This window comes from Scyliorhinus canicula, chromosome 8 (genome assembly GCF_902713615.1).
Source record: "Scyliorhinus canicula chromosome 8, sScyCan1.1, whole genome shotgun sequence".
NCBI classification, from domain to species: domain Eukaryota; kingdom Metazoa; phylum Chordata; class Chondrichthyes; order Carcharhiniformes; family Scyliorhinidae; genus Scyliorhinus; species Scyliorhinus canicula.
In genome coordinates this window covers 64,637,234-64,664,539 of record NC_052153.1, presented here as the reverse complement: position 1 = coordinate 64,664,539, position 27,306 = coordinate 64,637,234, and positions in this window count along the sequence as shown.

Below are 27,306 nucleotides of genomic sequence, written 5' to 3'. Positions count from 1 at the left end.
AAAGAGCAAAGTGGTGGAGAAGGCAGAGTGACTTGGTGCTGTGATGCAGACAGCAGAATGTAGGTGTTTGTGCAATTCTATGAACTTGTAGTGACCTGGTTCAGTCATTAAAGCTTTTCCTCCACAGGGTACTTGCTGCTGACCTTCTGGGTCACTTCCAGCCATGCTTTCTAGGTGCTGGCTGCATGTTTCTTTCTCCCATTACTAGGAGAGAGTCTCTTATTGTCCTCACTGTCCCTATCAGCAGACAAAGCAAAGCATCTTTTCCGATCTGCAAGTAGTCCTTTAACATCCTCTTCCTTGGTTTCAAACTTCGGCTCCTTCTTTGGATTTTCCTTTCTAATACTAAAATTGAGATTGTGAATCCTTGTAATTGACAACAAGGGAGGGATTTTCCAGCCTTTCCCGTCAGGGGAATCATCTTGTCCCACCGACGCTGATCCCTGCGGCCGGGATCCCGGGGGTGGGACAGGCAAGCCACACAAAACGGCGTCGGCATCGACAGGACTGGAAGATCCCACTGGTGGCCAATTGCAAGCCACCTCTGCTGCCAGAAAATCCCACCCCAAGTAAAATCATCATGGAATCATAGAATTTACAGTGCAGAAGGAGGCCATTTTGCCCGAGTCTGCACTGGCCCTTAGGAAAGAGCACCCAACCCAAGCCCACACCTCCACCCTATCCCCATAGCCCAGCAACCCCACCTAACCTTTTTGACACTAAGAAATTTAGCATGGCCAATCCACCTAACCCACATATCTTTGGACTGTAGGAGGAAACCGGAGCACCCGGAGGAAACCCTCGCAGACACGGAGAGAACGTGCAGACTCCGCACAGACAGTGAACCAAGCCGGATATCGAACCTGGGACCCTGGAGCTGTGAAGCAACTGTGCTAACCACTGTGATGCCGTGCTGTCCAAATGTTAATGAGATATCCACGCTGTTAAAGCAGTGACATAGGTTAGATTTACTTCTGGATTTCCTACACTATGTCAGACGTCTCTTACTCCCCTCCGCACTCCCCTCCCCAACCGCCCCCCCCCCCCCCCACACACACACACACACACACACATGCATACACAAAGCTCCAAGTTAATTTTAGTAATTATCATGATACCGCAATTGCTGTTGTGATCGATGATGCACAATCAATGGACACGAAATGTAGGTGAAGTCCGAATCAAAAGGCTTTAATCAGCAAGAAGTGAGCCCGGCAGCAGGAGTACAGAAATGGCCTGGCTGCTGGGGAACACGGGTTCTTATACTCTGCCTCGTAGGCGGAGCTACCTTCCTCTTGACCAATGAACATACAGAGAACACAATACTTGGGCCAATGGGCAGTGAGCCCTCTGCACCAATGGCAGCTGACACTCCCAGGTACCGTAATACCCCCTAGTCATACTACCACAATCGATGTCTCATAACTAAAAAGTATTTTAACCCAAGAGGGCACTCAATTCTATCATTGCTGTCCAGAAATCCATAAACATATTCAATAATGGATAAACTGTTGGATTAATTGCATGGCTATAAAGCAGAGGCTATGCTGATTGATCATAATTGAAGGAACAGGCCTATTTTATGAAAAATAGAGCCAGCCAGTGGGAATCAGAACCATGAGATTTCAGGGTTCAACATCAGGATTGTGAAGTTTCTCTCACAGAAGAGTGAGAGGTTGTTACGATGTTGCACTATTGCAGCGCCCGTAACATTTTCACTGAAATGTCCAAAGAAAGACTTTCATTTGCAAAGCACTTTTCACATTCTCCAAATGGCTCAAAGTGCTTTACAGCGAATGAAGTACTTTTGAAATGTAGTCACGAGGCTGGATTCTCTGCCACCTGCCGCTGGCAGCCGGGTTCCCAATGCAGCGGAGAATCGGGCGTTAGGGAGAAAAATGGGATTGGTGCCGTTTGCAATGCTCCGGCCCCTGGGGTTCTTGCCTGCACACCAGCAGAGGATGCAAATATGTCTTAGCGGACTAGGCACCAGATTCTCCGGGCCCTCACAATTCTCCATTCTTCCGTCGGACAAATGTGGCCCTGATAATAATAATGATAACCTTTTATTGTCACAAGTATGAAGTTACTGTTAAAAGCCCCTAGTCGCCATATTCCGCCGCCTGTTTGGGTAAGCTGGTACGGTGTGGTGGACCTTGCCATGGATCAAAGGTGTGACCACTTGGGGGGTTTCTCCCAAAGTCCACCATAGGACCACCCTCCCCTCCCTCCCCCTCCTCCTCCCGTCACAATGCCAGACGTGCCCACCCCAACCCACAGACCCCAGGACCCCTAAATTGGGGAACCCCTCACAGAGACCACCTGAATAGGGGGACCCCCTCCCAATGGGAGCACAAATCAGGAACTGGATTTTCCGATTGCCGACGCCAAAATTGCGGGGCGGTGCCTTTTGTCAGATGCTCCACCCCATCAAAAACGGCGTCATCGCTGAATACACCGCACGCCATTGGGACGGCCTCAGGACATCACCTGAGGCCCTTCCCCAATGCTCCACCCCAAATGGGCCGACATCCTGACGGCGTGGGGTGTATGTGCTCACAGGTTTTGGGGGCCTTGCGTGTTTTTGCAGTTTTCGGGGACAGTCGGCGGGGGGGGGGAGCCATTCTGCTCGCCGGAGGGGTGGGGGGGGGGGGGGGGGCTGGTACGGGGGTGGCAAGGTGGATTACAGGGGGGCACTATCTGGCAGGTCAGGTCCGCACGCGGCCAGTGCCATGTTGTATGGCGCGGCCGCTGCTGGTCTTCTCCGTGCGCATGGGTGACCACAGGCCCGGCAATTCTCCATCCGTATCTATAGGTAAAGCCGGGGCTTTACGTGGCGCGGCCGCGAGCCCCCCATCGATGCGGGGTGATGCTGACTTTTTGATCGTATGACTAGGCACATGCTCCGGCACAGCCTCAAAATTGGAGAATCCAGCCCATTGTCTCCCAAAGGGAGAATCCTGTCCACTGTCATAATGTAGGAAACATCGCAGCTGGCCTCCACAACAGAAAGGCGATATTGACCAGATAATCTGTTTTTGTCATATTGACTGAGGGATGAATGTTGTCCTGGACACTGAAGATAATTCTGTACTCTTCTTCAGAATAATGCCATGTGATCTTTACATCCATCTGTGAGGATTGACAGTGCCTTGGTGTAATGCCTCATTCAAAATGCAGTGCTCCATCAGTACAACACTCCCTCAGTACCACACTGAAATGTCAGCCTTGATTTTTGTACTCAAGTCCAGAAATATGACTTGAACTTATAACTTCCAAGTCTCAGAGGTCAACAACGGAGCAATGGCTACTGCCAAGTTTTTACGTATTACATAGAACTACTCTTTTTGGAATAGGTTTACAAACTTAAAGGTGTAGAATATCACTTTTCACATGCAGTTGGTCTTCACTACACTGGGTACATTCTTATTTTTATAATAATAGTTACGTCCTCATCAGCAATATGATGTCACTTTTTCCTAGAACTAAAACTTCGCAACAAAGTGACAACAATGAAGGCTAAAATAAATTTAAGTACGCAAGAAATTTGTTTTGGAAAGCTCCGAATTAATAAAATCAAACAACCAACTAAATTCATTTGATCATCAATATTCTTATGGCCAAACACAACCACTATATTTTTGCATTAAATATATCAATGATAGACAGTTCTATTTCTTCCAACTTTCTGTAATTTAAGCAAGTTGTGTTATCTGCACCATTCATATCATCCTGGCTCCTTTCTGTTGTTTAATAGGAACCTGGCTGCCAGGGATGAACGTTCCTTTCAGTACTTGACTAATTTTTCTCCTTTGCTTAATTACTGTGAATGATTCTCAGGTGTTTCCGATCTAAAACGGTTGAAGGACTTTATTTAGGCCACCTGGGTTTTCCTGATATCTTTTCCTGATAATAATTATGGTAAATTATGTAATTCTGCAAACATAGTTCCTGCATAAAGTACCCCACCTCCCCCACTCCCCAGAACATCAATTAAAACACAAATTACACCAAAGGACACAAGTCTAACATCGTAGCCATAATAATTAGCAGTAATATTATTTCACCATCAATTCTGAGGAGAAAAGGTTGCAGGAACCTGATTGGCTGAAATAAATTACCAATTCCCTGTCCAACAGAATGAGAAATGGCAAATAAAATGCAGTAAGATGGGCAGATGAGTGAGTAATGTGTTAAAATGAATTTTACCTGGTATTTAATTCCACTAATACATCCGTAAGAGGTAAACAATTCAACTGGAGGCAAACTAAGTCAGTGAGCTGAAAAGGCATCAGGCCCAGGTGGATTGGAATGAAAAATTGGTAGGTAAAAAGTGGAATTAGTAATGAGAGGTCTTCGAAGGGGAAATGGTGTGAGGGCACAGAGCTGATGTATTTCCTTAAGAGGAAAAGGAAGAGCATCGAAAGCTAGACCTCCCGGATAACTAAAGACACAGAGATTAAAATGGAGGTGAACAAGGAAACTTATTGTCAACCCTTCTGGAATGACTGGGAGTTTCCAGAATCAGCATTAGCCTCTTGGTGGCCAAAAGAAAGCAAAACATGAAATTGTAAATCAATGTGCGCGATGTCCCTGTATGAGCTCGCTTAGCCACGTGTTTCCCAGCACTCGCGTTTAATAAGTGTCCTGAACGGAGAACGCGCGGCCGAGGCTACACATAGTCCCGTTTTGTACTCCCCATTGTAGCGAGAGATTGGGATGCCATTAGTGGGCAGCAGGGTAGCATAGTGGTTAGCACTGTGGTTTCACAGCACCAGGGTCCCAGTTTCGATTCCCTGCTGGGTCACTGTCTGTGCGGAGTGTGCACGTTCTCCCCGTGTCTGCGTGGGATTCCTCCGGGTGCTCCGGTTTCCTCCCACAGTCCAAAGACGTTCACGTTAAGAGGATTGTCCACACTAACTTGTCCTTAGTGTCCAAAAAGGTTAGGAGGGGTTATTGGGTTAGGGGGATAGGGTGGAAGTAAGGGCAAAAATGGGTCGGTACAGAGTCAATGGGCCGAATGGCCTCCTTCTGTACTATATGTTCTATTTAAATGGGTCCCAGGCACCCCCACCCACCTGCCCAACACTCACATCAGGAAACGCAAGCCCGATTGCACATACACAAAAATGCCAGCTTGGCAATGGCAATCTGGCACCCTGGCAGTACCAAGGTGCCAGGCTGACACTGCCAGGGTACCCAGGTGGCACCAGCAGTGCCAGGACACCAACCTCCCATTGTGGGCGGGATTCACATCGCAACGTCTCGCGAGACTGAGTTGAATCTTGCGAGACGTTGCGTGCCTGGTATACCCTGGGAGCGGGGTCTCCTGGTTTTCAACAGCCAGGCTGTGCCACGGTGAGCTGCTTCTCAGGGGCAGTATGGCCGTTGGATCATGCCCATCATTTTAAACACCTCTCACTTAATCGGTCATCAGCAACCACCAAGAGGAAGAAACTACAACTTCCATTGAGAGGCTTACCACATGGTAACATCACATCTGGCACAACGCCACCCAGTCAAATTGAAAGATTAAACCACAGAATAAAAGAAGTCAGGAGGTCACTGATTGGCTGGAGTTTTGGCAGGCTGAAATGTATTGGTTTGAATTCCACTGGGGCAGCACATTAGTCCGACTGTGATCAATGCCAGTGGGGGTTCGATGACTACATTTTATTAAAATCACTGAGATGGAGAGAGAGAGAAAAATATGTTTTCTCCTCTGTTTTAGCAGCTTTTAATATCTCTGTTTGAAACCATGGGGTCAGATCTCAGAGCAAGCCTTAAGCGTGAGCAAAGAATTTATTTCCCTCTAAATTTTAATCGTTACCCTCTCCGCATATTTGTCTCGTTTACCTAATTAAATGTCATTTGTTTTCCTCTCTCGTGTTTCCGTGGAACCTGTTCGTACCACCCCGCTAGCTTTCTGTGATGTCACTCCCACCGACGTCTTCTGGAATGTGACCAGTGAGAGGAGGCAATGCTAGATAAATATCTGTGTCATAATTCAATAAAGAAACCAAGCTGACTACAAATGAAGCTTAGAGGAGAGATGAAAAGGAGATACGAGGGGCAAGGAAAATGTCCGATACTATGGGCAGGATTCTTTGCCCCCCCCCCCCTCCAGCCATGTGTTTCTCTGCAATGGGAAACAATGTGTCATTTGCTGGCAGCGGAATTCTCTCTTCCCACTGCTGTCAATGGGAATGCCCATTGAAGCAACCCCAATCCGCAAGGAAATCCAGAGGAGGGAATGTGCTGTCGGCATTCGCTACCGAATGGTTGGAGCATTCCGGCCTATATTAGTGGGTAACTTAAAAAGAACTCCAAAATTCCTTTACAAACTTTATAAATAATAGAGGTGTAGTCAAAGGAAAAGTGGACTGATTCAGGACCTAAAATGAAGCCATCTAATGGAGGCAAAGGGTGGAATTGGGATACCAAATGAATAGTTCCATCTCTCTTTGCGAAAGGAGAGAATGCTGACACTATCACAGCAAACAAGGATCTAGTTGAAAAATAAGATGGAATAAAAATAAGAGGAGGCACTAAAAAGGTTGGCAGTGCTCAATGCAGAAGAGTCACCTAACCCAGATGTGATGCGTGCTAGGTTTCTGTAATGGTGAATATTGTGGAGGCTCTATCCAAACTCCTCCAAACATCTTCAGATATGGGAGTGAACGGAGGATTTTAAATGTTGCGGTCTTGGTCAAAAGAGTAGAGAGGGATAACCTTGGTGATTAATGACCAAGGGGCAGCACTGTAGCACAGTGGTTAGCACAAATGCTTCACAGCTCCAGGGTCCCAGGTTCGATTCCGGCTTGGGTCACTGTCTGTGCGGAGTCTGCACGTTCTCCCCGTGTCTGCGTGGGTTTCCTCCGGGTGCTCTGGTTTCCTCCCACAGTCCAAAGGTGTGCAGGTTAGGTGGATTGGCCATGCTAAATTGCCCTTAGGGTCCAAATTGTCCTTAGTGTTAGGTGGGGTTACTGGGTTATGGGAATAGAGTGAAGGTAAGGCTCTTTCCAAATGCTGGTGCCTACCCGATGGGCCGAACGGCCTCCTTCTGCACTGTAAATTCTATGAAATCTTCCGCTTGTTCACGTTGGAGGGATTTTCCTGTTCCGCCGAGATCGCAACCTCACTGCGGCATTCCCGGCAGCGTGGGATAGATTCAATGGAAATCCCATCGACAGCGGCGAGGCCAGAAGCTTCCGCCACCAGATAATGGCAGGCCGCCTCCTGCAGCCGAGAAGCACACCGCATGGAGGCCAGAGAATCACGCCCCAACAGCCTAACATTCATGTTGGAGACAGTTTCAGAGCAAAGGTCTGGGACAAAATTCATTGTTTCTTGTGACATATAACTTAAAGAAATAAAAACCAGCATAGATTTGTTGAAGGGAAATCATGTTTAACTGAAATAATAGTGAAATACTGCAGATGCCAGCATTCTGAAGTAAAAGCAGAAAATGCCGGAGGAACTTAGAAGGTCTGATCGCATCTTTGGAGAGAGGAACAGAAACCAGGATTTTCCTCTCCCATTCACGTCGGCCGGGTTTGGCGATGGGAGCAAAATAAGCTGCAAAGTCACGTTTACGTCAGTGTAAACACATGACGTTGGGAACTTCATTATAAAGGGGCAACAGGGGAGCACAGTGGTTAGCACAGTTTCTTCACAGCTCCAGGGTCCCAGGTTCGATTTCCGGCATGGGTCACTGCCTCTGCGGAGTCTGCACGTTAGCCCCATGTTTGCGTGGGTTTCCTCCGGGTGCTCTGGTTTCCTCCCACAATCCAAAGATATGCAGGTTAGGTGGATTGGCCATGATAAATTGCCCTTAGTGTCCAATAGTGGTTAGGTTGGGTTACGGGGATAGGGTGGAGGTGTGGTTTTAGATACCGTGCTCTTTCCAAGGGACGGTGCAGACTTGATGGGCTGAATGGCCTCCTTTTGCAATTAAATTCTATGATAATAAATTAACATATGATTACTAGACATCTATGCCGGAATCATCCCTCCATCATAAAATCCAGTAAAGGTCAGCGTGATGGCAGAACACCGTGAATCATGACTACTCTCAGAGGCTGTGTCCCTGGTGAGCAGATCTGTCAGGGGAACTCAGGTGAGTGCAGTGCTCAGGGGAGAGAGGCTCATGCCTGGGTACTGCCCAAGCACCCCTCTGCATTGAATTATTTGACAAAGTAGTGGGGAGGGTGGTACAGCATAGGATTTACAGTGCAGAAGGAGGCCATTCGGCCCATCGAGTCTGCACTGGCTCTTGGAAAGAGCATCCCACACCTCCATCCTATCCCCGTAACCCAGTCACCCCACCTCTTTTTGGATACTGAGGGCAATTTAGCGTGGCCAATCCACCTAACCTGCACATCTTTGGACTGTGGGAGGAAACCGGAGGGGTCAATAGCCTATGCATTTGGGACTTTGGCCGATGCAGAGCGTAGGTATGCTCAGATCAGTAAGGGAGGACTGGTTGTAATCTTCATGGGCAAAAGGTTCTACAGTACTTTTATGGGTGGCATTTTCAAATCATAAAAGACCATAATCCATTGCTCATTTGTTCAAAGAAGACAGGGCAATCCCAACAAAAGCATCAGCCAAGATACAGCGATGGGCACTGTTGTTGGCGGCATATGAGTATGTTTTCAATTATTGCCCAGATGTGTAAATCAAGCATGCAGATGGCCTGAGCCGACTCTCTTTGCCGACGTGGCCCCCCGTCCCCGCAAATAGCAGACAAAGTTGTGGTGGCACTAAATTGTATGGACACCTTGCAGATCACAGCCTCGCAAATTCATGAGTAGACATAGAAGGACCTGACCTTGGCAAAGTTGTGCCACGTCATGTGGGACTACAGAGAAAACTGCCCGAGGAGCTACAGGTTTTCATGACTCAGCAACTGGAGCTTAGTATGGAGGTCAGCATTCTCTTATGAGGAGCCCATGTACTGGTCCTGAGCCAAGGCAGGAAAACCATATCGCAGAAGTTGCAGAATGGATACCGGAGAGTGTCCAAAATGAAGATGCTTGCCAGAGGTTACGTGTGGTGGCCGGGGCTTGATGGCGCCATCGAGAGGTGCAGCAAGCAGCATGTCGGGAGCATCAAAAGCTCCTGTGAGCAGCTTCTTTTGACACCTAGGAGAGGCCAGGCCTGCCCTGGGTATGGTCATGTGCCGACTTCACCGGATCTTTCTTCGGGTCAATATTCCTGCTGCTCATCAACGGCTACTCAAAATGGTTGGACATTTATCAGATGCCATCCACCACTTCATGGACTACCATTGAGAAGCTACACCAATCGTTTAGCGCCCATGGCATCCCGGAGGTGCATGTTATTTTTAACGGCACTCCTTTTACCAGCGAGGAATTCTCACACTTGGGGCGGAATTCTCCGCTCCCGCGATGAATCGGGAAGACTGTCGATAACTCGGCACCCCCACCCGGGGGGCTAGGAGCGGCTCTCCATAATTCTCGGCCACCGGGCCATGCCGCTTGCGTCAAGGCGGCGCCTAGATGACGTCAGCCGCGCATGCGCAGGTTGGCTGGCTCCAACCCGCGCATGCGCGGCTGACGTCACGACGGCTGACGGCTCCAACCCGTGCATACGCGGTTGCCGTCTTCCCCTCCGCTGCCCCGCAATAGTGGCGGCTTGATCTTGTGGGGCGGCGGAGGGGAAAGAGTGCGTCCCTTTGAGACGCCGGCCCGACAATCTGTGGGCACCGATCGTGGGACAGTCCCCTCCCGAGCACGGCCATGGTGCTCATTCCCCTCTCCACCCCCCACAAGCCACAAACGAGCATCTGGCACCTATGTTCACGACGGCAGTGACCCGGTGTGGTTGCCGCCATCGTGAACCGGTCGGGAACGGCAGGCCGCTCGGCCCATCCGTTATTCCCGGCGACCGCCGATTCGGCGAGCGGGGGGGTGGGAGAATCGGGGGGGGGGGGGCCCAGGGCAACATGTCGTGAGTCGCCCGGCACTCCTGCGATTCTCCCACCCGGCGTGGGGAGCAGAGAATCGCGCCCCTGTTCTTTGTTCTTTGTTCATGCAGACGAATGGAATAAATTAGGTTCGGACGGCCCTGTGCCATCCCTCTTCAGTTGGCCTGGCTGAGCGAGCGGTAGACCTTTATGAGGGGCATAAAGAAAAAAGAAACAGATTCCATGGAGACGAAATTGACGCTGTTCCTGTTTAGCATTTGGCTATCGGACCACACTGCATATAATGATCGGGGTAGCACTGGGCGTTTGGGGCTGGGACCCTCCTGTAGGGTGTTCAGGCTGGGTGGGGCCTCCCACAGGGCGTCCAGGCTGGGTGGGGCCTCCCACAGGGCGTCCAGGCTGGGTGGGGCCTCCCATAGAGCGTTCAGGCTGGGTGGGGCCTCCCACAGGGCGTCCAGGCTGGGTGGGGCCTCCCACAGGGCGTCCAGGCTGGGTGGGGCCTCCCATAGAGCGTTCAGGCTGGGGGAAAGGTCGAGAATTGTTTCAGAGGCCTCAGAAATCGGGTTGCCATTAAAAATGGTGTCTCGATCACTCGCTACAATGGGGAGTTTCAGCGAACGGAGGTCCCTACTGTACAGAGCGCCGGGAAACACACGGCTAAACACGCTTGCGGAGGCTTTGTTCCCTTTTGGGAGAAACACAAATGCTGGGTGCTGGGGTCTGACAGTAATTGGCTTGCTCTTTCAAAGATCCAGCATCGGCACAATGGACCAAATAGTGTGTATTCTGTCCTATCATTGTATGATTTTATGCTCGAGTGGATGGTACTGAGTGCCAATTTTGGTGTATTTTCCCCTCTATACAATGCTCTGTATATCTTCTCACCTTCCCAGTGCTTGGCCCCTCCACCAGCCTGTGAAGGAAGTTACCAGCTAACGTTGTAATTAGAAACTATTGGTCGTGAATTTATGCATGTTGGAGCTCTATTACATCAATGAGACCCCAATTGAATTATATCCCAGTGAGTGGGAAAACTGCTGGAGCTATCCTGCTGTGTTCAGGCAAGTCAGACAAATAATTCCTCCAAGATAAGTGAAAAACTTTCTTTTTGGGGTCATAAAGAGCAGGAGTGTTCCTCGTGGCCACACAGGGAAATTTATGGTCTCCCCTGCCTCAAAACTGCCCTCTCTCCTTTCTGCTGGACCGTGCAGAAAGGTCCTCCCATGCCTTTTTTTTTACTGCCGAGCAGAATAACTAGATTGTGACATTAGTCTGTGTGTACCTCTGATTTGACACCACTGCTGCCGTTTTTGATCTTACAGTCTCTTAAACACACACATGAAAATACATTCAGCAGCAGGGAGGACCGTCCCACAAACAGCTATTTTTCATTCAGCAGCAGGAAGGACATTTCGAGAGCTCACTGACAATTTTTAGCTTAGTTGCTAATTGACTTCCACTGATACCAGTCACAGGCCTCTGGTTCCAACCTGCCTGCCCTCTTTCTCCGACTTCTTTGCCTGTTTTAGGCAGGCAGCTGACCAGAGACATCCAGATGAGACTTCGGACTTTACTAAGACCAGGGACGACATTTTCTCCCCCTTCCCTCGTCGCCACCCTTTCTGACCTCCAGTCTCAAAAAATAGTTAGTCAATGGCACATGGAAACTGCAAAATACTAATGCAGCAGTCCATCATTGCAGACTCATAGGGCGGGATTCACCGTTCCCCGGGGCCGATTTCTTAATCGGCGATCGGGCGGAGAATCCCTACTGATGCCAAAATTGGGAGTGGCACCTGTTTGACGCAGGTTTTGTATCCTCCACCCCCTCTGAAATGGCATCATCGTGTTGCACGCTGCACACCGTTGGAATGGCGTGAGTGCGTCAACTGAAGGCCCTCCCTCGATGCTCCGTCCCCGTTGGGTTGAGTTCCCGACCGCGCGGTTGACATGTGATCTCAGAGGTCGGGAACCCGGCGTGGTGGCTGCGGATTGTGTCCAGCGCCACCATAGTCGGGCGGGAGCTGTGCTGCTGGCCAGGGGGGCTTCCGCAAGGGCTGAGGTAACTGGTGGGGGGTGGCCAGAGGGGTATTAACTGGTAGGTCGGGTCCGCACATGGCTGACGCCATGTTTTATAGCAAGATCGCTGCAGGTCATCGCCATGCGAATCCATGGCCATGGACCCAGCCATTCTCCGGCCGTTTCTATCGTGGGAGCCGTGGGTTTTAGTCGGCGCGGCTGCTGGCCCTTCACCAGTCGCAGGATCGTTGAGGGGTCTGTGCCGATTGTTTTGACGTAAAACGCCACAGATCCTCCGTGCTTTGTCTCAAAAACATGAATCCAGCCCATGGGACTTTCTTGAACTTCACAATTTGAGCTCTCAAAATTGTAAACAAAGCAGAAAGATGCAGGTAGACATGAAATGAAATTTTAAATAATTTTTTATTATTGCAACCTTTTGCGAGTAGATGGTATAAAATTAAGCTTTTTTACAAGCAGCCAAGGTTTAATATGAGCCAGTGAAATGAAGCGCTTCTAAAAGCTCCCTAACGACACTTCTGCAAGGCAGGCCTAGGGGGAAGACTTGGGAACATGAACCCAGTTGCTCACGTAAAAGGAAAATTTGGCAAAATGACACATTCGCAGACAAGAAAATAGTTGTAATAAGCACATTATTTAAGCATAATATCTTGTTCAATCTGTGGTAGATAAGAGTATTTTTCCTTGTTTCTGCATTGTGTACTTATGTTTACTTTTTCTCTTCAACAGGATGCAGATAACTTATTCTGCTAAAAATTACAAAATGTCCATCAGAAAGAGGAAATATGACAAGTGAATTGGTTTATTTCTGCCAATCTTTCTTTATGTTTGTATTCTAAATTGTTGAGTCCTGCACTGCCTCATAACATTTAGACAATGTGCACAGCTCAAGTCTTAAGCAAAGTCTTAAGGTTCACTCGACTCATTACTGAGATGAGGAACTTACCTTAAGAAGAAAGGTTGAACAGGTTGGGCCTATACCCATTGGAGTTTAGAAGAATGAGAGGTGATCCTTTTGAAACCTATAAGATTCTGTGGGGATTTGTTGGGATAGGTACCGCAAGGTTGTTTCCACTTTTAGGAGAGACTAGAACCAGGGGACTGTTTAAGAATAACTATTTAAGATAGAGGTGAGGAGAATTCCTTTCTCTCAAAGGGTCGTTAGTATGTGGAGGTTGGGTCCTTAAATTTATTCAGGGCTCAGTTAGACAGATTTTTGATAGACAAGGCAGTCGAGGGTTATGGGGGAAGACAGCAAAGTGAAATAGAGGCCACAATCAGATTAGCCATGATCTCATTGAATGGCAGAGCAGTCTCGAAGGACTGACTGGCCTACACCTGTTCCAAAGTCCTATGTTCCTATTTAAGCAAGACTTGGATCATGGGCTGAATTTATATTACTCCACCAATGGGTTTGAAAGTGGGAGGGGTGTGTAAAGTCCTGAGGGTAGCCGTCTGCTTCCCCAAACCTGTCTGAAATTTTATGGGGTGGGGGCTGGAGGCTTCAGGCTGTCCACCCTTGACCTAATGAGGCCCTCAAGTTACTAATTAATGGCCACTTAAAGGGATTAATCCCTTACAGTCACAGACTGTATTATACGTGCAGCGGGGGGAAGGGGTGGTCGAAATCGTGCCCCGGCCCCCGGGGGGTAGGATTAGGAGTTATCTTACTTTGTGAAGCCCCTGAGCCAATGGGAGTCACCGCTCCACCCAGATCATTCTTCCCTTTTAACCCTCTCCCATCCTTTTGAACCCAGCCCCATACTTTGCTGGGACACAATTCTAAAGAGTACAAAGGGCGAGGGAGCGGGGACATATTTTAAAAGAGTGTGAGGTGAGAGACGAGGACACCATTTACTACATTACAGGGAAAGAGAGAAATTAAGACACAATTTAAATGAGTGCGAGGAGAGAGAGAGAGAGAGCAAGTGTATGAAGGGAGAGAGTGGGATACTATATCTGAGAACACGAGGAGAAAGAGATTAAAAGAATGCCAAGAGAGAGCAAGTAGAATACCATTCAAAACAGTGTGAAGAGAGAGAGAGCAGAGCAGAATTGAAAAGAGTGCGAAGGGAGAGAGTCAAATCAAGTGATACTCTAAGATCCATATAAGTAGAAATGCTTTCACACTTACACCAATGAAAATATCTAACGATATTAATGCTGGGCTCCACGGGGTTTTCTCAGCCAGAAATTACAGTATAAAGGGTTAAAGTTAAACCTGTAAACATAGAGTACATTATAGGTTTGATTTTCTGGCTCCTCCCACCAGCAGGATTATCCACTTCTACTGAAGTCAATGAACATTTGAATGGATCGCTGCATCTGCTATGGGAAACCCATCGTGGCGGGGCCAGAAAGTCCCTGTGTATCAGTAACATAAAATCACAGGATAACAGAACATAGAGAGCGATAGTTCTATGTAGAGCCTTATGCTGACTCTAGCTTTTACATAGCATAATGTTCAATAAAAGATAGAGTTCACTAAAAGTATTGCCTCCAGCCTTATCTGCACGCCCAGGACCATGACTAAATCATACAACAATAACAAATATATATGCAGCCAGCCCTCATTAGGAACCCAATTTCAAGTTTTTGTTGATCCCTTATACATGGTCAGTACCCTGTGTGTTTTTAATATTGATACAAAGGCGAAGCAAACACAACACTCACCACCACCCCTTCCTGCTATCACTCACCTGTAACTGCATTGCTCCTTGATCCGAAGACATGTGTGGATCCCATAGGGGCCGCAGCCACTGTCTCCCTGGTGACATTGTTATAATAGAACTGCCGGTTGTACAACAAACTGCAGGTTAGACGCTGGAGCAAGCGGTTCAAATCACATGTAGGCCAGACCAGGTAAGGACGGCAGATTTCCTTCCCTATAGGACATTAGTGAACCAGATGGTTTTTTACAACAATTGACAATGGTTTCATGGTCATCATTAGACTTTTAATTCCAGACTTTTACTGAATTCAAATTTCAATATCTGCAGTGACGGGATTTGAACCCTGGTCCCTGGAGCATTACCCTGGTTTTCTGGATTCTAGTTTATTAGTCCAGTGACAATACCACTACGGCACCGCCTCCCCGCGGCAGAAGTTTCTTTCTAACTTGGGATGTGTGAACGAACCACTAAGACACCTGTTTGGGGAGAATGTCAACAAATCTTGTTCCAGAACTTCAAGCACATGCTTATTCCACCAGACATTCCAGCACTTTAGGACCAGAGACAGGGCAGCACGGTAGCATTGTGGATAGCACAATCGCTTCACAGCTCCAGGGTCCCAGGTTCGATTCTGGCTTGGGTCACTGTCTGTGCGGAGTCTGCACATCCTCCCCGTGTGTGCGTGGGTTTCCTCCGGGTGCTCCGGTTTCCTCCCACAGTCCAAAGATGTGCAGGTTAGGTTAAATTGCTAACTTGCCCTTAGTGTCCAAAATTGCCCATAGTGTTGGGTGGGGTTACTGAGTTATGGGGACAGGGTGGAGGTGTTAACCTTGGGTAGGGTGCTCTTTCCAAGAGCCGGTGCAGACTCGATGGGCTGAATGGCCTCCTTCTGCACTGTAAACTCTATGATTCTATGACTGCCGACAACAATTGCTGCTGATATATCAGCAATTGGACTGGAAGCAGCACTCTTCAAAATTCAGAAAGGTGAAACTCACAGACGGGTATATTATGCATCTAGGTTATTGACTGAAACTGAACATAGGTATGCAGTGATCGAAAAGGAGGAACTGGCAGCCATATAGACCTGCCAGAAATTCAGCGACTACGTCCCAGGCCTCCACTTTACAATTGAAAATGACCACAAGCCATTGGCCACCTTATTAACGAGCAGGAATTAGAAAATATATAACCTACAGAGATATCAGTTGAGACTCATGCCACAATCAAATATATACAAGGCAAACATCAAACTACAACAAATGCTTTGTCGTGCATTCCAGTTGGGAATTCTGAACGGAAGGACATATATCTTGTTGTGGAGATAGATTCATGCAGTTCACTCATAACACAATTCTTACCAGGAACCACAACAAGGACAAACAAATATGCCGGGCACAGAAAATAAATGAAGAATGTGCTAAAATGGATGGCCAGGTTGTCCTAAAAATCTCATTCTAAAGCAGTACCTTGAGCAATGAAGACATCTCAGTCTTGTGGGCAACCTACAATGACCAAGAGTCCAGACTGGAGATCCTTCAAAGAATACACCAGGGATGCCGAAGAATTACAAAGTGTTGTGCAAGGATGTGAAATTCAGGTAGGAATCTCAAAATCAGGGCAGCACGGTAACGCAGTGGTTAGCACTACTGCCTCACGGCACCGAGGACCCAGCTCCGGGTCACTGTCCGTGTGGAGTTTGTATATTCTCCCTGCGTCTGCGTCGGTCTCACCCCACTGCCTAAAGGTGTGCAGGATAGATGTATTAGCCACACTAAATTGCTCCTTAATTGGAAAAATATTTTTAAAAAAGGATCTCAGAATCACTAGAGGAAATGATTTTGAGCTGCATAACCTTTGAACTTTGAAAAATATCACTAAGAGCAAAAATTGCAGCACGACATCCCTGCTCCTACTCGAATCCCCTTCTATAAAGGCCAACATAACATTTGCCCTTTTTATTGCCTGCTGCACCTGCATGTTTACTTTCAGCGACTGGTGTACAAGGACACGCAGGTCTCATTGCACATTCCTCTTTGTCAATCAAAAGGCCTGCAGATAATAATCTGCCTTCCTGTTTTTGCTACAAAGGTGGATAACCTCACATTTATCTACATTATACTGCATCTGCAATGCATTTTCCCACTCACTCAACTTGTCCAAATCACATTGAAGCATCTCTGTATCCTCCTCACAGTTCACCCTCACACTCAACTTTGTGACATCTGAAAATTTGGAAATATTACATTTAGTTCCCTCATCTAAATCATGAATATATATTGTGAATAGCTGGGGTCCTGGCACTGATCCCTGCGGTACCCCACTAATCACTTCCTGCCATTTGAATAAAGACCTGTTTATTCCTATTCTTTGTTTCCTGTCTGCCAACTAGTTTTCCATCCATCCCAATACACTATCCCCAATCCCATGCACTTTACTTTTATGCGCTAATCTTAAAATTTGTCGAAAATGTTCTGAAAATCCAAATAAACCACATCCACTGGCTCCCTCTCATCCACTGTACTAGTTATATTCTCAAACAATTCCAGTAGATTTATCAAGCATGATTTCCCTTTTGTATATCCATACTGAATCTGTGCGATCTGCCACTGTTTTCCAACGGCTATTAAATCTTTTATAATGGGATTTAGCATTTTACCCACGACTGCTGTCAGACCGACTGACTTATAATTGCCTGTTTTCTCTCTATCTCCCTTTTTAAATAGTGGGGCCACATTAGGCACATTACATTAGTCGAGATTTAACATAGGAGTTCAAAATTGTGAGAGGTTTGACTAAGTTTATTTCATTTCATTTCATTTCAGTAGAGAAGAGGCAGGAAGATCAATAATCAGAGAATACAAATTTAAGGTAATTGGCAAAGGGGGAAATAGGAGAATTTCTTTCCCACAGCAGTTTTTGAATCCACCTCCTTCGTTGCCTGTAAAGAATAAGTCAACCTGCTAGCTTGTTTCCAAACTCTTTGGTTTCAATTTTGCAGCTGCTGATGTTATTTGAGTCACTGGTGTCTTAATTCATTCAATTTCTACTTAAATTACTTTCTGTTTAAAGGCTGTTTCACTCAGAATAGGTATCATTCCAGCACACGGTTGATTTTGAATCATAACCATTTTGAACAAAATGAACTGTGACCAATTGCATCAATTATGGAAACAAAAACATGTTGTAAACAGTAGTGAATGTCTACTCAATGTGACATTTAATACAATAAGGCTAGAGGATACCAATGTAGGCAATTCTTTGCTCTCTATTTTAACAGAGGCAGAAACTTTCTTATTTTAAACATTAAAATAGCAGTGGAAAGAATTGCATATGAACAGTCAAGTATTTACAAGCAAGTATCACATGCTGTAATAGACACTGGTTGATGTTCAAGGCAGTTTGAAGGAAGGCAATCAGGAGATGGGGAGGCAAATGTTAGCTGGCAATGGCCCACAAATATAATGTGGAGCCAGGAAGATCATTCCTGTTCTTTCTGACTACACAGTCGGGTCAGTAAAAAAAAGTACACAACATACCATTTTGGGGATAGCCTCCAGTGTAATATCCAAAATGCATTGACTTGGCTGCCAAGTGCCTGAGAAGAATGGCCACTGCATTGAGTGCTGACTGTGATGAGGCTCAAACAAATTTTGCTAAGGTCTCAAACATATATTCATTCCTTATTTTAATATGTAAAGGCCCTAACACCTGATGCCACTGGACCAGAAAACCTCATTTGTAATCCTTTCAGTGCCATTAGATATGTAAACAAGTAATACACCCCGTCAAAGACAAATTCTATTATAATAGACTCATAAAAGTTTCAATAGTTGCTGGATTAATAAGACTATGAACAAAGCAGAACATTTTGAAACTCAGCCAAACATTCATAATAAAACTGTCACAACAAAAGCTTCCAGTTCTACCGGCAGAACATATAATCATTTCCATTTCAAGGTAAAGTGCCTGACAATGAATGGAGGGGGAGCAGGATGCAACCATTCTATGTTGAGAAGCAGGGGACTGGACACTTCACTTCAGCGGCTAAGTGCCAGCACCAGCGGAACATACGTGGTCTTTTACATCCAAAAAATCGGCATGAAACCCTGACCAATTCCGGGACCGGTGTGGGGCTCGCACTGGCATCGAGTGAAACCCCGGCCTCCTGTGCTGAAAATGGCCAGAGAATGGCTGGGTCCCGGGCTGCACATGCGCACGGCTGACGGCCTGCAGCTGTTGCGCCGTGCAACATGGCGCTGGCCGAGCGCGGACTCAACCTGCCATCCGTGACCCTATGGCCCACCCCCTGGCCATCACCCACCAGTTCCCCCCAGCCCTCATGGAAGCCCCCCCAACCAGCAGCACAGATCCCGGCCGAGTGTGGCAGTGCTGGACAGTCCGCAGCTGCCACACCGAGTTTCCACATGGCTGAGACCACACATGTCCCGCAATGGGCGGAGCATCATGAGTGGGCCAGCCGATGACACGCCAACGCTGTTGCAACAGCGCGTGTCATGTGTCACGATGATGCTAGCTTGGAAGGGGCGGAGCATGGCTGACCGCTGTCAAACTGGCACCAGCCCTGATTTCGGCATTGGAGCCCATTCTCCACCCGATCGAGGAACACGAATTCAGCATTGGGCAACAGAGAATCCCGCTCAGAGTTTTTTTCAAACAGCCAAATTTGCCAATCCAATTTAATCAGAGTGCAAAAACATGATACTAAACCACATATTGTTAACATTTAGAAAAATATATTATGGTGCTTTCTCCATTGGAAAGGAATTGTAATGCATGTGAACACTTATACAATACTGGTCAATCTAAAGGGCAACTTACCTCTTACCTTTGCACAACAGATTCCTATGATGAATTACTGCATTAAAACACATCGGGCGTGATACAATTGCGCAGATCCGGACGCGACAGATTAATTCTGTGAGAGCCCCAAATCATGCTCCACATCACGCCAATTGCAAATCACCCACTTCCCTGATGTTGGATTTCTCATCGCCCCGGAATCACTGTCGCGCCTGTGAGACGTCGCCAGGGCACCGTTTAGCACTGGTTTCCTTAACCATGGACCAGGTATAATGGCACCTTGGGGGGAGTCTCACAGGGCATTAGAGACCTCCGGGTGGTTGGGGACAGGCAGGCTAGACTTCTGGCACTCCCCCTTCACCTGGGCCCCTTAATACCGCCAGTCTGGCATCGCCTCCCTGGCACCGCCTCCCTGGCACTACCAGGGTGCCTGGGTGGCACCACCATGATACCAGGGGCACTGCCGGGGTGACAGGCTGGCAGTGCCAGCATGCCCAGGTTACAGATTGGCAGTGCCAGAGTTCAGGCCTGGCAGGTCTGGACAAAGTTGGCGGGGTGAAGGATGGGGGGGGGGGGGTCAATAAAGCCTGAAATGGGTTGGGGGAAGATCAAGTTTGCTGTTCAAAATGGCGCCTCATCTGTAAGCAGCCTTCCTGCTGGCAAGATCAGCTTGCCAGCAGGAAATTTCCCTGGGTGTGGCCTCAGTGTGGAGGAACTCCCCAAGACCAAAAACAACAGCAAAATGCTGTTGAATAGCAGGGTGATTTTTGCCACAGCAGCCGCTGAGGTACACCCTGTCTAAACCACCCAAAATGGACTTAAACGTTGTCTGCTGAATTGTGCCCATAAATACAATACAGCATCTAATAATGACATTCTAAGGTACAAAGATGTTTTACAGTTAACTTTCAGACTGTTCCTAGCTCCTCAGTAGGCTTTCCATTTCCTTTATGAATTTTCAAGCCTTCTGTGCTTTTCGTCAACCATTAATGAAATGCAGCACATGACCTTCCCACCACCTTTCTCACCATCCGGATTTGTCTCCCATTTTACAGTGTGTGGGGGAGGCATCAGGAAGCCCACTTCTCTTGGGACTTAATTGATCAATTAATGGCCTTTGGGGATTCCCAGTGCACATTGGAGGCCCCCCCCCCCCCTAGGGCCTATCCCCCTTTAACCCTCCCTAACAATCTCTGAAACTCGGTTGTCCTTCCTGGGTCCCAACAGCCAGGCCCTGTCAATACCCTAGGTTTTCCTTGAAGTCAAGCCTCCATAACCTCCTCGTCTTCAGGGTCTCCCTGTGTTCCAGCAGTGCCTTCCACTCGAATTTGCCACTGCTGGGACTACAGAGTTGACTGGAGAACTTCCAGATGGGCATTGAATGCTGCTCCCAGCTTAAAATGGTTGTGGAGCAGCCAACCTTTTGATGGGTGGGCTGTTTTAGTCAGGAAGGTGGGGATTATAAGGCCCAGTGAAATCCAACCCATCGTGTGGCCTTTCATGCACTGAAATGTGCTTCTAGATAGAAAAAAACCTGCAAAGGCGGCCTTGCCATTGGAAGTGATCCTAATGTTTGGCTGACATGACAGTAAAGTAGCTTAAATAGCCACAAACAACTGCATGTTCAAGCCTTATATGTCTGCATTTGCATTAACCCACTGTTGTAGGAACCACTCCATATTACGAATGTGGTGTTTTATACAGCAGTGGGAGCAACACCAGCATTGCAGAATCATTCCAGCAGACAGTTCCGCAAAACAAACTTGTGTTGAAATAAAGCATTGGCACTGCCAGCAAGACTAAGAAGCTTTGCGAGTACCTTAAACGTGCTCAGTGCCAGTCACTGACCCCACTTAAAAGAGTGACAGCTGGGAAAGACATAGGAAGCAATTAAAAACACAGCATTGCTCACAAAGCCCTTTCCCTGATGACACTTCGCACTCCTGAAAAGCAGTCTGCAAAAGAGATAAAGGGGTCCAGGCTTGTGTTACATGCCTGTAAGATTCTGTGTGATGTATCCTTCTGGTTTCACTTGAGGTTATTTATTTACCTAGGCTGTTTCTAAGGGCTATAGGCTTTGGCCTACTTGACTAATTATTCGCAGCACCTGTCTCTGTGGACACAGTTTGCAACAAAAGTAGATCTCCCTTTAATGCATTCACAGTTGAAATCCTTTGAACAAATTAGGAAAAACAAAGAAACAAAACGATGTGTTTTGTTTTTCCACTGAGAGGTTTGCCACCTTAATGAAGTTGCGGCAGTTACTCCTCTGAGAGTTCTTTGTGATACAGTGAGGGTGAAATCTTAATAAAGTTTATGTCAAGAGGAGTGGCAATAGCTGTTGGTTTAACTTCTGCCTGCTTCCCTTTTACTGCAGGGTAGATCTGGACCTCGTTTTCCTCTTCTGAGCCCTACCATCTCCACCAAATGTTTCACATTACTCAGTGTGAAAAACCTCCTATTCTTTCAGAATTTTACAAGTTCATACATCCGTGGAAACTTGATATTTCATATTTCATTCTGCTTTGCGGATGTCATGATGAGGGATGCTGGTTCACATGCAACTGGTCCCTTTGGCCTTTGATCAGCCTGACCGCAACTAATTGGAGATGGAGAACAAATGAAAGAAATATTTACAAATTTCATGGGAATTCAACGATGGTTCAGCTAAAGCCTCCGCTGTCCTATAACTTTCATTTGCAATACACGTTCTGACAATGCTTTTACTCCCAAAGTGGACTGGTTTATTTTTATAGTGTTAAGTTTGCGACTGTCTTCTGTAGCTTTGCAGAACTGACGAGATAAAACGACCCTCATATTCTTGGCTCCTTAAAGTCATGTTCGTTGAAATGAGTGAGGGTGATTATTCTGCTTCCAGGTTACAGCTGTAAGCAGGGCAAAAAAAAATGACCGTAAAATTTAAACCAAATTTTTAGGCATACAGCAAAGTGAAGAAAATTAGTAGAAAATGGCAGGGAACTGCTGTAAATAAAGTTGCAAATGTTTGGAGCCAAATTTAACAGCTGAAGGGTCACAGAGGCTAATACTAAATGACAATAGTGGAACTCAGACACAGTTTATTTTACGAATATTCCAGCTGAATTAAAATGCCTGGCACCAAAGTTTTAGCTGACCAGATGTGCTTTTGAATACACCAAGTTGTCTTTGCTTTCTTTCATAATGGCTCCTCAAACCAAATCCGACATGGCCCTAGAAGAGAGAAAAAGAGCAATGTTACGGATGCTGGACATGCAATTCTAACATATCTGATAATGTCTAATCGCTCGATTATGGGTATGTAATATCAAAGAGGTGAGTTTGTTTCATTTATAAAAGCTAGTGGGCCATACGATAAGTACATTCTCAATGAAGCTCAGTTTTTAAATCATAGAACCATGGAATCCCTGCAGTGCAGAAGGAGGCCATTCGGCCCATCGAGTCTGCACCAATCCTCTGAAAGAGTACTTCACCCAAGCTCACTCCTCGCCTTATTCCATTAACCCCTTAATCTAACCTACACATCATTTTGGACACTAAGGGGCAATTTAGAATGGCCAATCCACCTAACCTGCATATTTTTGGAGTGAGAGAGGAAACTGGAGCACTCGAAAGAAAACAACGCAGACACGGGGAGAATATGCAAACTGCACAGAGATAGTAACCCGAGGCTGGAATTGAATCCGAGTCCCTGACGCAGTGAGGCAGCAGTGCTAACTAGCGTGCCACCATGTATAACATGAGGTAGTAATTAATACCTGACACACCAAAGGAGACTCCGGGTGGGATTCTTCCGCACCCAGCGGGATGGGGGGTACCGGCGGGACGGAGTGGCGTGAACCATTCCGGCGTCGGATCGCTACAAAGGTGCAGAATCCTCCGCACCTTCAGGGGCTAGGCCCGCCCCGGAGTGGTGGGTGCCCCGCCGGCTGGTGGGATAGGGGCTTGGCGCCATGCCAACTGGCGCCGAAGGGCTTCCGCCGGCCGGCACAAATCGGCGCATGCGTGGGAGGGTTCATTTCCGCATCGGCCATCGCGAAGATCCACAATGGTCGATGCAAAGTAATAGACTGCCCCCACAGCACAGGCCCGCACGCGGATCGGTGGGCCCTGAGCGCGGGCCAGGCCACCGTGGGAACACCTTCCGGGGCAAGATCCTCCTGCGACCCCCCAGGAACCCCGGAGCCCGCCCGCGCTGCCATGTCCCACCGGTACAGGCGGGCGGGACTTTGGCCCATCACGGGCCGGAGAATTCGGAAGTCCCGGCGCCCATTGAGTCGCACCGGACCCCGCCATTCTCCGAGGTGGGCGGCGCGACTCACGCCGGGCCGGTTTTTCGGCGGACGGGAGAATTGGGAGGACGGCGGGGGCGGGATTCACGCCGACCCCCGGCGACACTCCCACCCGGTGGGAGGTCAGAGAATCCCGCCCTCCATGTTTCAACTTTCAAATGTAACATTGCTGATGAAAATCTAGTAGAGTAATTTGGCGGTGTATGCTGGTCCTGCTGTTTCCTGAGTTATTTCGAAGTCTAACTTACTGATGTCCACCCTTTCACTATCAACAGTTTTAAGAAAAATGAGAAGTTTAAAAGTAAAACAAAGTAATGACAATAGTGTCTAATTTAATTCTCTCTCTCCCATGAAACATTTCGACCATCAGCTTTCCCACTATAATTGGGACACAATGTGGATGGTAATGACATGTGGGCCATAGATCCTGTTTTTCCTGTTTGATTAATGCAAAAAGGGAGTGGCCAAAATGCAATCACCTTGACTGTCTATGAACCAAATCACTTTATGATTTATGATTTAGTGGCAGGGGTATAACTTTCTTTGTGTACTATGCAACAAAATTGTAACTCCATTTACAATGAATGATAATCTGTTTTGTTACACATAATTATACACACAGAGGAAATCATATCTCAAAATGGTTTGATATAAGTAACATTTCTGTTGTCTTTGAATAGGTATCTGCCAGTTCAATGAGAAAACCTCTTATTGTTAAATTGGACTGCCAGCAGGTTTCAAGATAGGTGAGGTATGCTGACAATAGTCACTCTAGTTTCGGGATAATGGAACGCTTGGGCTATATTTGTTAAATTCCACTTACCATCTACCTAGTAGTAAGCAGGTAGCAGGGTTCATGATGGGCGGGAGGCGGAGAATATGCTGCGACGGAAAAAAGTCAGGTTCGTAATGGCAAGAAATAACGGCAGGAACTTACGGTCCTGAATGTCATGACAGGCTAACAGCAGGTCATCTTTCCCGCTGAAACTCATTGGGATCTGAATTTGCATCTCATGCATGCTAATTAAAACACCAACAGACTCATTCCCTGTGGCATTTCTGCCATATAATTCATTGAATCCCTATAGTGCAGAAGTAGGCTATTCGACCCATCGAGTCTGCAGCGACCCTCCGAAAGAGCAATCTAGCTAGGCAACATTCCCCCAACCTATAAGTGGGCAGCACGGTAGCACAAGTGGATAGCACTGTGGCTTCACAGCGCCAGGGTCACAGGTTCAATTCCCCGCTGGGTCACTGTCTGTGTGGAGTCTGCACACTTTCCACGTGTCTGTGTGGGTTTCCTCCGGGTGCTCCGGTTTCCTCCCACAGTCCAAAGACGTGCAGAATAAGGTGGATTGGCCATGATAAATTGCCTAATGACCAAAAAAGGTTAGGAGGGTTGTTGGGTTATGGGGAAGTGAGGGCTTAAGTGGGTCGGTACAGACTCGATGGGCACTGTATGTTCTATGTTCTATATCCGTATCCCATGCATTGTTCATGGTCCATCCACCTGACCAGCAAATCTTTGAATGTAAAGCGGTAATTTAGTATTGCCAATCTACCTAACCTGCAGATCTTCTTCTCCATCAGTGGCAATTCATGCTGGTCCGATTGTTGGATCGCAATCCGGGGGTTTTGGCTGCAGGATTCTCCGACGCCCCGCCGGGTCGGAGAATCCCCGGGGGGTGGCGCTAATCTCGCCCTGCCACCCCGACACTGGCTGCCGTGTTCTCCGGTGCCGTCTTTCGGCGGCGGCGGGGGGGGGCTCACGCCACACCGGCAATTCTCCGGGACCCAATGGGCCGAGCGCCCGTCCGTTCTTTGCCAGTCCCACCAGCTTGGGTTACCGTGTTCCTACACAGTGGAACCTGGCAGGTAAGTCAGCGTGGGTGGTCCTCAGGGGGCGCGGGGGGCCCCCACAGTGGCCTGGCTTGTGATCGGGGTCCACCGATATGTTCCCTGAGGGCACTTCTTTCTTCTGTGCCAGCCCCTGTAGGGCTCCTCCATGGCCGGCGCAGAGAAGAGAACCCCCTGCGTATGCGCCAAAATACGAAGGCCGGTCTGCGCATGCAAAAGATCACGATGGCCGTTCTGCGCATGCACGAACTCGCGTAGTCCCTTCAATGCTGGCTGGCTGAACCCCTTTGGTGACAACCTAGCCCCCGAGACAGGTGGGAATTCCTCACCTTGGGGGCTCGTTGACGCCAGAGTTGTTGCCGCTGGTTTTCCTGCCGGCGTGGGGATTTAGTCCCCGGAAGGGAGAATCCCGGCCGGGCCATGAGGTGTTGATCAGGAAGGCTTGGAGGGGGAGGGGTTGGTGATGGGGAGGAGTCATTCAGAGGAAGGGGTCAATGCTGTCAATGTTGGATTCCTATCGGGCAACTGAGAGTACTGATTGTGGGCAGGTACCGCTTTGAGCGAGGTCAGTGGAATTGCAGGAGGGTGAGGGTCCGGTGTGGCGGGAATAGTTCTTGTGGTGGGCGGCCATAGGTATAAGAATTTTAACAAGGATCAGGGTGGGCACGGAGACTGTGATAAGCATGGGCTCAGCGATGAGGGAAGAAATTTAAAGGTTAATGGTGATGGGCTCGAGGGTGATGGTGTGGTTCAATGGTAACCAATATGAGGGTGAAGGTAGCACTGCTGGTTTGGGTGAGGGTGGTGGTCGATGATGATGGGCGGTATGGGGTGGGTTGCAGGAGGAGGATAAATGTCTTGGATACTTTCAAAGGCAAATCAGGGTGCCAATGGCCTTAATATCCAGCAGAAAAAGTGTGATGTGGGAGAAGGGTCATTAGGGCAGCAGGGTAGCATGGTGGTTAGCATAAATGCTTCACAGCTCCAGGGTCCCAGGTTCGATTCCCGGCTGGGTCACTGTCTGTGTGGAGTCTGCACGTCCTCCCCCTGTGTGCGTGGGTTTCCTCCGGGTGCTCCGGTTTCCTCCCACAGTCCAAAGATGTGCGGGTTAGGTGGATTGGCCATGATAAATTGCCCGTAGTGTCCATATAAAAGTAAGTTTAAGGGGGGGGGGGGGGGGTTGTTGGGTTACGGGTATAGGGTGGATACGTGGGTTTGAGTTGGGTGATCAGGGATCGGCACAAGATTGAGGGCCGAAGGGCCTGTTCTGTGCTGTACTGTTCTATGTTCTATGTAGGTAGAGCTGAAGGTCAACTCAACAGGGCAAATGAAGAGAATGCTGCTAATCTATCCTGACAAGGCAACGTCTCCTTATCGGGTCTAGACGGCAGTGGAGAGAAGGGGAATAGTGTGAGTGGGAGTCTTTTCTCACCTGGCTTGTATGAGCCTTCGCAAAAAATGATGCCTCGATACACAGGCATGATTCAGGGGGACATAGACCCAGCCTTGATTTCCCCATTCCCGGAATGTGGTAAGAGGTGGCGCACAGCCAATAACATAAGCAGCATCAAGAAAATCTCAGGAGACCTTGGTGAAGGGGTAGTACGGTGGCTCAATGATCCTAAAGATCTTCTGCCTTTTGCTAGCACTGCTGCCTCATAAGACCATGAAC